Below are 14,761 nucleotides of genomic sequence, written 5' to 3'. Positions count from 1 at the left end.
GGGCTCAAAATATTTCACCTGCATCATGAGTGTATGGTTAGAATAAGTCCATTTATGAAATGGATGATACCAATTATCTTTAAATATGGTTACAACTTTGGTCATTAAAGGTCAGTCCACCTCAGAATAATGTTGATTTGAATCAATAGAGAAAAATCAGACAAGCACAATGCTGAAGATTTCATCAAAATCTTATTTTACATCCGATTTTGATGAAATTTTCAGGCTATGCTTGTTTAATTTTTCTCTTTTTATTCAAATCAAGTGTTTGTTGGGGTGGACTTGTCCTTTAACCAAGCAAAACTTCATTTGAATGCACAGGCGTGAATGTGCACGGGGTCGGCATAAATATCCTCGATATACTTTGTGGAAGCCGCTCGGGGGATATTTTGTACAAAAAAAAATAGAGGCACACCCTATGCTCACGTTAATGAGTTACTGATGGCATTTACCAATCAATGCATGCCGTTATCAAAACACAGAGACAAGGTAACACGGTAATCCCACAAACTTTACAATTTCATTCGTTTATCGGAGACTTTAAATCACATTAATTCCATAAAAATCTAATAAATAATTCAAATATGATGAACGTTGTATCTCTTTCTGGAATATTTTCCTTTTCATTTTATACATTATGTGGTATTTCCACTTTTTGGAATTTATATTGTGTCCTGTGATGGCCTAAATTGTCATCCAATTTATTTTCAATCTTTCAATCTTATCTCATCTTTAACCAGTGAGCCAACAAGTTTTCGTTGAACAAAATGTGGACTGTTTATTACTTATTTATACTGTGATCTATATTATATACATATATATATTCAAGATTACTCTTTCTATAGATGAAAAAACATTATTTATAGGTTATGATCTGCAAAATGCCAGCAATATTATGTGTAATCTATTTTGTGTTATTGCTCAATTTGTTATTTATCGAAATTATATAAAAAGCATATTCAAAGGAAAATGATATGATGCGAATTATGGATTGAATTCAAGCTTACTATGATTATTTATTTAGAAAGTTTATGTAAACAAAAAACCAAGTTCAGAATTTTGAAAAAATGTGATATTCAAAAAATTATTGCATTATTGAATTGAATTGATTTTTAAAAAAATTGTTTGTATATAAATGTACATGTTATTGTGAATAAATACCTCGTTTAAGAGGATAAAAGAAAAAAATACTGTAATCTATATCCCAACAAATTCATTACAATTTAGCCACCGAAAATCACGATCGGCTTTAAAGTAAAAGATTGTCGTATAAGGCACATTTACAATACATGATATAGGCCTACATACGTACCCAAGGATACGTACTCATTGCCCGTGATGTGATAATTACCCACCACTTGTAAGAGGATCTTGGACATCATTTTGTCTTCCAACTGAATATTTGCTCTCTCTCTTCGCCAGCTCGCATATTGTTAATAACTATTATTCATTACTTTATATCGTGACAGATCCATTACACTATAGGAATCGAAAAGAGATGTAATAGGGCTTTAACTTAAAGATGGTAGTATCATATACACTTTTATACATCCTTGTATAGATAGTGTGGGGTGTCCACAAATTTTGAATTTTCAGGTCAAGATATTGCTACCATCTCCCTCCCTCCCCCTGCTCGGACAGGATTTACGCCAGTGGTTTTAGCAAGGTGTATATGTGACCCATGAACTTACTAAAGATACAATAAATGGCTGGGAAAGCACTGGGTACCCCCCCCCCCCTCTGTGAAAAAAAGGAGAACTTGCGGAAAGTACTGAAATGAAAGGGAAAGTTTCATTTTTTTAATATTACGTAAAATCTTTCATATCTCATATGACCTGATGAATGTTTGGTAGTTTCATGCCCAAGAAAAAAAAACAGCGGCTAAAATTATATAAATTTTGAAATATCAGCTCAATTTAATGCTATCACCTCCACCCCACCCCATCGATTTTACGACACTGTTGAGAGAGAATAATGTTTGTCTTAGCCTTCCAGTGCCAGACACGCTTGCACACAACAAAGCAAAAGAACACCTGCAGCGGTGTGTTGGAGTAGGGCGTCCTCTTTCGCGAAAAACATTACAGTTGTCATGTATTGTCTCTTTCCTATCAACAGAATGGATGTGTCAATTTCTTTGCAGAATGATTGATGCATAATATGGGTGGTCAAAATATAACAGACAATAACAAAACACAGGGCGAATATACATAAGAAGAACAAACTAAAAATTCTAGAGCAATCAGGACTCAGATTATTTGTTTTATAGTTAGATATTGGGTTTATTCGACACGCATCCCGATCATGTCTGATTACAAGACTGTCCTGTTTTGGGATAATTATTTTCATCAAAATCGGATGTAAATAAGAAAGTTATGACATTTCAAAATTTCGCTTATTTTTAACAAAATATTTATATGAACGAGCCAGATACATCTAAATTAGAGAGTCGATGATGTCGCTCACTCACTATTTCTTTTGTTTTTTATTGTTTGAATTGTACAATATTTCAATTTTTACGAATTTGACGATTAGGACCTCCTTGCCTGAAGCACATATTGTTAAAATCATAATGGAATTAACGGTGTTCAGGGAGGAATATAACTTCATTTCATATGACAATGACGAGAAAATCAAAATATTTCATATTTCATACAATAAAATACAAAAGAAATAGTGAGTGATTGATGTCATCAGTTCCCTGTTTTGCATACCGATCGAGATGTGTATATAACTGTTTTGTGAAATGAAGCGAAAATTTAAAATGCCATAACTTTCTTGTTTTACATCCAATTTAGATGAAATTTTCAATGTAATGTTTGTTGATTTTTCTTCTTTTTATTCAAATCAAGTTTTTGTTGGGGTGGACTTGTCCTTTAAAGGAATTTTACGATCACTAAGGCTGCGGAGATCCTCACATTGACAAGGCGATAAAGATGTGTGATGTCACTTGTTAACAATTCTCCCCATTACTTTAATATATATTTCAGCTAACTGCCTCTTAAATTTATCACATCTATCAGTAGGCCATACAGCTTTAAATATGCTTTAAGCTTTAAGCAATGGAAGTGACAGAGTCGAAATCATGAAAAGGATAAAGAATAGATTGCAGGATAGAGCTTGCCAATAGAACTTTATAGAGAACTAATGATGTAGCTTAAGCATGTTAAGGAATGGAATACATTAAGATTTGTTTAATGGTCTATCCGTTCAATTCTTTAAAGCTCTATCCATTCAATTAAAAGCACTAACCATTCAAATGACTGAATCTATAGAGCTTTAAAGAATGGAATAGATTTTAGCTCTATTCATTGCATTAGAAGCACTAACCATTTAAATGACTGAATGGACAGAGCGTTAAAGAATTGAATAGATTTTTCTAAAGGTCTATCAATTCCATTCTTTAAAGCTCTATCCATTCCATTAAAAGCACCAACTATTCAAATGACTGAATGGATAGAGCTTTCAAGAATGGAATGGAAAGACATTTAAAGAATGGATGGGAAAGAGCTTTAAAGAACTGAATGGAGAGAGCGGTAAAGAATCTAATAGATTTTTCTAAAGGTCTATCCATTCCATTCTTTAAAGCTCTATCCATTCCATTAAAAGCACTAACCATTCAAATGACTGAATTGATAGAGCGTTAAAGAATTAAATAGATTTTAGCTCTATTCATTCCAGTAGAAGCACTAACCATTTAAATGACTGAATGGATAGAGCGTTAAAGAATTGAATAGATTTTTCTAAAGGTCTATCCATTCCATTCTTTAAAGCTCTATCCATTCCTTTAAAAGCACTAACCATTCAAATGACTGAATCTATAGAGCTTTAAAGAATGGAATAGATTTTAGCTCTATTCATTCCAGTAGAAGCACTAACCATTTAAATGACTGAATGGATAGAGCGTTAAAGAATTGAATAGATTTTTCTAAATGTCTATCCATTCCATTCTTTAAAATTCTATTCATTCCATTAGAAGCACTAACCATTCTGACTGAATGGATAGAGCGTTAAAAAATTGAATAGGTTTTTTTTAAGGTCTATCCATTCCATTCTTTAAAGCTCTATCCATTCCATTAAAAGCACTAACAATTCAAATGACTGAATGGAAAAAGTTTTCAAGAATGGAATGGAAAGACATTTAAAGAATGGATGGGAAAGAGCATTAAAGAACTAAAGGATAAAGCGTTAAAGAATCTAATAGATTTTTCTAAAGGTCTATCCATTCCATTCTTTAAAGCTCTATCCATTCCATTAAAAGCACTAACCATTCAAATGACTGAATGGATAGAGCGTTAAAGAATTAAATAGATTTTAGCTCTATTCATTCCAGTAGAAGCACTAACCATTTAAATGACTGAATGGATAGAGCGTTAAAGAATTGAATAGATTTTTCTAAAGGTCTATCCATTCCATTCTTTAAAGCTCTATCCATTCCTTTAAAAGCACTAACCATTCAAATGACTGAATAGATAGAGCGTTAAAGAATTGAATAGATTTTTCTAAAGGTCTATCCATTCCATTCTTTAAAGCTCTATTCATTCCATTGAAAGCACTAACACTTCAAATACCGAATGGAGAGAGCGTTAAAGAATTGAATAGATTTTTCTAAAGGTCTATCCATTCCATTCTTTAAAGCTCTATCCATTCCATTAAAAGCACTAACCATTCAAATGACTGAATGGATAGAGCGTTAAAGAATTAAATAGATTTTTCTAAAGGTCTATCCATTCCATTCTTTAAAGCTCTATTCATTCCATTGAAAGCACTAACACTTCAAATACCGAATGGAGAGAGCGTTAAAGAATTGAATAGATTTTTCTAAATGTCTATCCATTCCATTCTTTAAAGCTCTATCCATTCCATTAAAAGCACTAACAATTCAAATGACTGAATTGATAGAGCTTTCAAGAATGGAATAGATTTTTCTAAAGGTCTATCCATTCCATTCTTTAAAGCTCTATCCATTCCATTAAAAGCACTAACCATTCAAATGACTGAATAGATAGAGCTTTAAAGAATTGAATAGATTTTTCTAAAGGTCTATCCATTCCATTCTTTAAAGCTCTATCCATTCCATTAAAAGCACTAACCATTCAAATGACTGAATGGATAGAGCGTTAAAGAATTGAATAGATTTTTCTAAAGGTCTATCCATTCCATTCTTTAAAGCTCTATTCATTCCATTAAAAGCACTAACCATTCAAATGACTGAATGGATAGAGCGTTAAAGAATTGAATAGATTTTTCTAAAGGTCTATCCATTCCATTCTTTAAAGCCTTTTCCATTCTATTAAAAGCCCTAACCATTCAAATGACTGAATAGATAAAGCTTTAAATAATTGAATAGATTTTTCTAAAGGTCTATCCATTCCATTCTTTAAAGCTCTGTTCATTCCTTTTAAAGCACTAACCATTCAAATGACTGAATAGATAGAGCTTTAAAGAATGGAATAGATTCTTCTAAAGGTCTATCCATTCCATTCTTTAAAGCTCTATTCATTCCATTAAAAGCACTAACCATTCAAATGACTGAATGGATAGAGCGTTAAAGAATTGAATAGATTTTTCTAAAGGTCTATCCATTCCATTCTTTAAAGCTCTATCCATTCCATTTAAAGCACTAACCATTCAAATGACTGAATAGATAGAGCTTTAAAGAATTGAATAGATTTTTCTAAAGGTCTATCCATTCAATTCTTTAAAGCTCTGTTCATTCTATCAAAAGCACTAACCATTCAATTGACTGAATAGACAGAGTTTTGAAGAATGGAATAGATTTTCTAAAGGTCTATCAATTCCCTTCTTTGAAGTTCTTTCCATTCCATTAAAAGTAACCATTCAAAAAACTGAATGGATAGAGCTTTAAAGATTTGAATGGATAGAGCGTTAAAGAATTGAATAGATTTTTCTAAAGGTCTATCCATTCCATTCTTTAAAGCTCTATCCATTCCATTAAAAGCACTAACCATTCAAATGACTTAATAGATACACCTTTTAAAGAATGGAATAGATTTTTCTAAAGTTCTATCCATTCCATTCTTTAAAGCTCTATTCATTCTATATATTAAAAGCACTAACCATTCAAATCAGAATGGATAGAGCGTTAAAGAATTGGATAGATTTTTCTAAAGGTCTATCCATTCCATTCTTTAAAGCTCTATTCATTCCATTAAAAGCACTAACCATTCAAATACTGAATGGATAGAGCGTTAAAGAATGGAATAGATTTTTCTAAAGGTCTATCAATTCCCTTCTTTGAAGTTCTTTCCATTCCATTAAAGTAACAACCATTCATAGAGCTTTAACGATTGAATGGATAGAGCGTTAAAAAATCGAAAAGATTTTTCTAAAGGTCTATCCATTCATTAAAAGCACCAACAATTCAAATGACTGAATGGATAGAGCTTTCAAGAATGGAATGGAAAGACATTTAAAGAATGGATGGGAAAGAGCTTTAAAGAACTGAAGGAGAGAGCGTTAAAGAATCTAATAGATTTTTCTAAAGGTCTATCCATTCCATTCTTTAAAGCTCTATCCATTCCATTAAAAGCACTAACCATTCAAATGACTGAATAGATAGAGCTTTAAAGAATGGAATAGATTCTTCTAAAGGTCTATCCATTCCATTCTTTAAAGCTCTATTCATTCCATTAAAAGCACTAACCATTCAAATGACTGAATGGATAGAGCGTTAAAGAATTAAATAGATTTTTCTAAAGGTCTATCCATTCCATTCTTTAAAGTTCTATTCATTCCATTGAAAGCACTAACACTTCAAATACCGAATGGAGAGAGCGTTAAAGAATTGAATAGATTTTTCTAAAGGTCTATCCATTCCATTCTTTAAAGCTCTATCCATTCCATTAAAAGCACTAACCATTCAAATGACTGAATGGATAGAGCTTTAAAAAATGGAATAGATTTTTTTAAAGGTCTATCCATTCCATTCTTTAAAGCTCTATTCATTCCATTAAAAGCACTAACCATTCAAATGACTGAATGGATAGAGCTTTAAAGAATGGAATAGATTTTTCTAAAGGTCTATCCATTCCATTCTTTAAAGCTCTTTCCATTCCATTAAATGTAACCATTCAAATGGCTGAATGGATAGAGCTTTAAAGATTTGAATGGATAGAGCGTTAAAGAATTGAATAGATTTTTCTAAATGTCTTTCCATTCCATTCTTTAAAGCTCTATTCATTCCATTGAAAGCACTAACCATTCAAATGACTGAATGGATAGAGCGTTAAAGAATTGAATAGATTTTTCTAAAGGTCTATCCATTCCATTCTTTAAAGTTCTATTCATTCCATTAAAAGCACTAACCATTCAAATGACTGAATAGATAGAGCTTTAAAGAATGGAATAGATTTTTCTAAAGGTCTATCCATTCCATTCTTTAAAGCTCTATTCATTCCATTAAAAGCACTAACCATTCAAATGACTGAATGGATAGAGCGTTAAAGAATGGAATAGATTTTTCTAAAGGTCTATCCATTCCATTCTTTAAAGCTCTATTCATTCCATTAAAAGCACTAACCATTCAAATGACTGAATAGATAGAGCTTTAAAGAATGGAATAGATTTTTCTAAAGGTCTATCCATTCCATTCTTTAAAGCTCTATTCATTCCATTAAAAGCACTAACCATTCAAATGACTGAATAGATAGAGCGTTAAAGAATTGAATAGATTTTTCTAAAGGTCTATCCATTCCATTCTTTAAAGCTCTATTCATTCCATTAAAAGCACTAACCATTCAAATGACTGAATAGATAGAGCTTTAAAGAATGGAATAGATTTTTCTAAAGGTCTATCCATTCCATTCTTTAAAGCTCTATTCATTCCATTAAAAGCACTAACCATTCAAATGACTGAATAGATAGAGCTTTAAAGAATGGAATAGATTTTTCTAAAGGTCTATCCATTCCATTCTTTAAAGCTCTATTCATTCCATTAAAAGCACTAACCATTCAAATGACTGAATGGATAGAGCGTTAAAGAATCGAATAGATTTTTCTAAAGGTCTATCCATTCCCTTTTTTAAGCTCTTTCCATTGAATTGAAAGCACTCACCATTCAAATTACTGAATGGATAGAGCTTTAAAGAATGGAATGGAAAGACATCTAAAGAATGGATGGGAGAGAGCTTTAAAGAACTGATTGGATATAGCATTAAAGAATCGAAAAGATTTTTCTAAAGCTCTTTCAATTCCATTCTTTAAAGCTCTATCCATTCCATTAAAAGCACTAACAATTCAAATGACTGAATGGAAAAAGTTTTCAAGAATGGAATGGAAAGACATTTAAAGAATGGATGGGAAAGAGCATTAAAGAACTAAAGGATAAAGCGTTAAAGAATCTCATAGATTTTTCTAAAGGTCTATCAATTCCCTACTTTAAAGCTCTATCCATTCCATTAAAATCACTAACCAATCAAATGACTGAATAGATACACCTTTAAAGAATGGAATAGATCTTTCTAAATGTCTATCCATTCCATTCTTTAAAGCTCTGATCATTCTAAAAAGCACTAACCATCCAAATGACTAAATAGATAGAGCTTTAAAGAATGGAATGTATTTTTCTAAAGGTCTATCCATTCCATTCTTTAAAGCTCTATTCATTCCATTAAAAGCACTAACCATTCAAATGACTGAATGGATAGAGCGTTAAAGAATGGAATAGATTTTTCTAAAGGTCTATCCATTCCATTCTTTAAAGCTCTATTAATTCTATTAAAAGCACTAACCATTCAAATGACTGAATGGATAGAGCGTTAAAGAATTGAATAGATTCTTCTAAAGGTCTATCCTTTAGAAAAATCTCTCCCATCCATTCTTTTAATGTCTTTCCATTTCGTTCTTTAAAGAATCTAACCATTCAAATGACTGAATGGATAGAGCGTTAAAGAATCGAAAAGATTTTTCTAAAGCTCTATCCATTCCATTCTTTAAAGCTCTATTCATTCTATTAAAAGCACTAACCATTCAAATGACTGAATGGATAGAGCGTTAAAGAATCTAATGGATTTTTCTAAAGGTCTATCCATTCCCTTTTTTAAGCTCTTTCCATTGAATTGAAAGCACTCACCATTCAAATTACTGAATGGATAGAGCTTTAAAGAATGGAATGGAAAGACATCTAAAGAATGGATGGGAGAGAGCTTTAAAGAACTGATTGGATATAGCATTAAAGAATCGAAAAGATTTTTCTAAAGCTCTTTCAATTCCATTCTTTAAAGCTCTATCCATTCCATTAAAAGCACTAACAATTCGAATGACTGAATGGATAGAGCTTTCAAGAATGGAATGGAAAGACATCTAAAGAATCGATGGGAAAGAGCTTTAAAGAACTGAATGGATATAGCATTAAAGAATCGAATAGATTTTTCTAAAGGTCTATCCATTCCATTCTTTAAAGCTCTATCCATTCCATTAAAAGCACTAACAATTCAAATGACTGAATGGAAAAAAGTTTTCAAGAATGGAATGGAAAGACATTTAAAGAATGGATGGGAAAGAGCATTAAAGAACTAAAGGATAAAGCGTTAAAGAATCTAATAGATTTTTCTAAAGGTCTATCCATTCCATTCTTTAAAGTTCTATTCATTCCACTGAAATCACTAACACTTGAAATACTGAATGGAGAGAGCGTTAGAGAAGTGAATAGATTATTCTAATGGTCTATCCATTCCATTCTTTAAAGCTCTATCCATTCCATTAAAAGCACTAACCATTCAAATGACTGAATGGATAGAGCTTTAAAGAATGGAATAGATTTTTCTAAAGGTCTATCCATTCCATTCTTTAAAGCTCTATTCATTCCATTAAAAGCACTAACCATTCAAATGACTGAATAGATAGAGCTTTAAAGAATGGAATAGATTTTTTTAAAGGTCTATCCATTCCATTCTTTCAAGCTCTTTCCATTCCATTAAATGTTCCAACCATTCAAATGACTGAATGGAAAGAGCTTTAAAGAATTGAATGGATAGAGCGTTAAGGAATTCAATAGATTTTTCTCCAAGTCTATCCATTCCATTCTTTAAAGCTCTATTCATTCTATTCAAAGCACTAACCATTCAAATTACTGAATAGATACAGCTTTAAAGAATGGAATAGATTTTTCTAAAGGTCTATCCATTCCGTTCTTTAAAGCTCTATTTCTTCCATTAAAAGCACTAACCATTCAAATGACTGAATAGATAGAGCTTGAAAGAATTGAATAGATTTTTCTAAAGGTCTATCCATTCCATTCTTTAAAGCTCTATTCATTCCATTAAAAGCACTAACCATTCAAATGACTGAATAGATAGAGCTTTAAAGAATGGAATAGATTTTTCTAAAGGTCTATCCATTCCATTCTTTAAAGCTCTATTCATTCCATTAAAAGCACTAACCATTCAAATGACTGAATAGATAGAGCTTTAAAGAATGGAATAGATTTTTCTAAAGGTCTATCCATTCCATTCTTTAAAGCTCTATTCATTCCATTAAAAGCACTAACCATTCAAATGACTGAATGGATAGAGCGTTAAAGAATCTAATAGATTTTTCTAAAGGTCTATCCATTCCCTTTTTTAAGCTCTTTCCATTGAATTGAAAGCACTAACCATTCAAATGACTGAATAGATAGAGCTTGAAAGAATTGAATAGATTTTTCTAAAGGTCTATCCAATCCATTCTTTAAAGCTCTATTTATTCCATTAAAAGCACTAACCATTCAAATGACTGAATAGATAGAGCTTTAAAGAATGGAATAGATTTTTCTAAAGGTCTATCCATTCCATTCTTTAAAGCTCTATCCATTCCATTAAAAGCACTAACCATTCAAATGACTGAATAGATAGAGCTTTAAAGAATGGAATAGATTTTTCTAAAGGTCTATCCATTCCATTCTTTAAAGCTCTATTCATTACATTAAAAGCACTAACCATTCAAATGACTGAATGGATAGAGCGTTAAAGAATGGAATAGATTTTTCTAAAGGTCTATCCATTCCCTTTTTTAAGCTCTTTCCATTGAATTGAAAGCACTCACCATTCAAATTACTGAATGGATAGAGCTTTAAAGAATGGATAAAAGACATCTAAAGAATGGATGGGAGAGAGCTTTAAAGAACTGATTGGATATAGCATTAAAGAATCGAAAAGATTTTTCTAAAGCTCTTTCAATTCCATTCTTTAAAGCTCTATCCATTCCATTAAAAGCACTAACAATTCAAATGACTGAATGGAAAAAGTTTTCAAGAATGGAATGGAAAGACATTTAAAGAATGGATGGGAAAGAGCTTTAAAGAACTGAAGGATAAAGCGTTAAAGAATCTAATAGATTTTTCTAAAGGTCTATCAATTCCCTACTTTAAAGCTCTATCCATTCCATTCAAATCACTAACCAATCAAATGACTGAATAGATACACCTTTAAAGAATGGAATAGATCTTTCTAAATGTCTATCCATTCCATTCTTTAAAGCTCTGATCATTCTAAAAAGCACTAACCATCCAAATGACTAAATAGATAGAGCTTTAAAGAATGGAATGTATTTTTCTAAAGGTCTATCCATTCCATTCTTTAAAGCTCTATTCATTCCATTAAAAGCACTAACCATTCAAATGACTGAATGGATAGAGCGTTAAAGAATGGAATAGATTTTTCTAAAGGTCTATCCATTCCATTCTTTAAAGCTCTATTAATTCCATTAAAAGCACTAACCATTCAAATGACTGAATGGATAGAGCGTTAAAGAATTGAATAGATTCTTCTAAAGGTCTATCCTTTAGAAAAATCTCTCCCATCCATTCTTTTAATGTCTTTCCATTTCGTTCTTTAAAGAATCTAACCATTCAAATGACTGAATGGATAGAGCGTTAAAGAATCGAAAAGATTTTTCTAAAGCTCTATCCATTCCATTCTTTAAAGCTCTATTCATTCTATTAAAAGCACTAACCATTCAAATGACTGAATGGATAGAGCGTTAAAGAATCTAATAGATTTTTCTAAAGGTCTATCCATTCCCTTATTTAAGCTCTTTCCATTGAATTGAAAGCACTCACCATTCAAGTTACTGAATGGATAGAGCTTTAAAGAATGGAATGGAAAGACATCTAAAGAATGGATGGGAGAGAGCATTAAAGAACTGATTGGATATAGCATTAAAGAATCGAAAAGATTTTTCTAAAGCTCTTTCAATTCCATTCTTTAAAGCTCTATCCATTCCATTAAAAGCACTAACAATTCAAATGACTGAATGGAAAAAGTTTTCAAGAATGGAATGGAAAGACATTTAAAGAATGGATGGGAAAGAGCATTAAAGAACTAAAGGATAAAGCGTTAAAGAATCTAATAGATTTTTCTAAAGGTCTATCCATTCCATTCTTTAAAGCTCTATCCATTCCATTAAAAGCACTAACAATTCAAATGACTGAATGGAAATAAGTTTTCAAGAATGGAATGGAAAGACATTTAAAGAATGGATGGGAAAGAGCATTAAAGAACTAAAGGATAAAGCGTTAAAGAATCTAATAGATTTTTCTAAATGTCTATCCATTCCATTCTTTAAAGTTCTATTCATTCCAGTAAAAGCACTAACACTTCAAATACTGAATGGAGAGAGCGTTAAAGAATTGAATAGATTTTTCTAAAGGTCTATCCATTCCATTCTTTAAAGCTCTATCCATTCCATTAAAAGCACTAACCATTCAAATGACTGAATGGATAGAGCTTTAAAGAATGGAATAGATTTTTCTAAAGGTCTATCCATTCCATTCTTTAAAGCTCTATTCATTCCATTAAAAGCACTAACCATTCAAATGACTGAATGGATAGAGCTTTAAAGAATGGAATAGATTTTTCTAAAGGTCTATCCATTCCATTCTTTAAAGCTCTTTCCATTCCATTAAATGTTCCAACCATTCAAATGACTGAATGGATAGAGCTTTAAAGAATTGAATGGATAGAGCGTTAAGGAATTCAATAGATTTTTCTCCAAGTCTATCCATTCCATTCTTTAAAGCTCTATCCATTTCATTAAAAGCACTAACCATTCAAATGACTGAATGGATAGAGCGTTAAAGAATTGAATAGATTTTTCTAAATGTCTATCCATTCCATTCTTTAAAGCTCTATTCATTCCATTGAAAGCACTAACCATTCAAATGACTGAATGGATAGAGCTTTAAAGAATTGAATAGATTTTTCTAAAGGTCTATCCATTCCATTCTTTAAAGCTCTATCCATTCCATTAAAAGCACTAACCATTCAAATGACTGAATGGATAGAGCGTTAAAGAATTGAATAGATTTTTTTAAAGGTCTATCCATTCCATTCTTTAAAGCTCTATCCATTCCATTAAAAGCCCTAACCATTCAAATGACTGAATGGATAGAGCTTTAAAGAATTGAATTGATAGAGCGTTAAAGAATTGAATAGGTTTTTCTAAAGGTCTATCCATTCCATTAAAATCACTAACCAATCAAATGACTGAATAGATACACCTTTAAAGAATGGAATAGATTTTTCTAAAGGTCTATCCATTCCATTCTTTAAAGCTCTATTCATTCTATTAAAAGCACTAACCATTCAAATGACTGAATGGATAGAGCGTTAAAGAATTGAATATATTTTTCTAAAGGTCTATCCATTCCATTCTTTAAAGCTCTATTCATTCCATTAAAAGCACTAACCATTCAAATGACTGAATAGATAGAGCTTTAAAGAATGGAATAGATTTTTCTAAAGGTCTATCCATTCCATTCTTTAAAGCTCTATTCATTCCATTAAAAGCACTAACCATTCAAATGACTGAATGGATAGAGCGTTAAAGAATCTAATAGATTTTTCTAAAGGTCTATCCACTCCCTTTTTTAAGCTCTTTCCATTGAATTGAAAGCACTCACCATTCAAATTACTGAATGGATAGAGCTTTAAAGAATGGAATGGAAAGACATTTAAAGCATGGATGGGAGAAAGCTTTTAAGAACTGAATGGATATAGCATTAAAGAATCGAAAAGATTTTTCTAAAGCTCTATGAATTCCATTCTTTAAAGCTCTATCCATTCCATTAAGAGCACTAACAATTCGAATGACTGAATGGAAAAAACTTTCAAGAATGGAATGGAAAGACATTTAAAGAATGGATGGGAAAGAGCTTTAAAGAACTAAAGGATAAAGCGTTAAAGAATCTAATAGATTTTTCTAAAGGTCTATCCATTCCATTCTTTAAAGCTCTATCCATTCCATTAAAAGCACTAACCATTCAAATGACTGAATAGATAGAGCTTTAAAGAATGGAATAGATTTTTCTAAAGGTCTATCCATTCCATTCTTTAAAGCTCTATTCATTCCATTAAAAGCACTAACCATTCAAATGACTGAATAGATAGAGCTTTAAAGAATGGAATGGATTTTTCTAAAGGTCTATCCATTCCATTCTTTAAAGCTCTATTCATTCCATTAAAAGCACTAACCATTCAAATGACTGAATGGATAGAGCGTTAAAGAATTGAATAGATTTTTCTAAAGGTCTATCCATTCCATTCTTTAAAGCTCTATCCATTCCATTAAAAGCACTAACCATTCAAATGACTGAATGGATAGAGCGTTAAAGAATGGAATAGATTTTTCTAAAGGTCTATCCATTCCATTCTTTAAAGCTCTATTCATTCTATTAAAAGCACTAACCATTCAAATGACTGAATGGATAGAGCGTTAAAGAATTGAATAGATTCTTATAAAGGTCTATCCTTTAGAAAAATCTCTC

Source organism: Lytechinus variegatus, chromosome 16 (genome assembly GCF_018143015.1).
Source record: "Lytechinus variegatus isolate NC3 chromosome 16, Lvar_3.0, whole genome shotgun sequence".
NCBI lineage: Eukaryota > Metazoa > Echinodermata > Echinoidea > Temnopleuroida > Toxopneustidae > Lytechinus > Lytechinus variegatus.
This window is presented reverse-complemented; position numbering follows the sequence as displayed.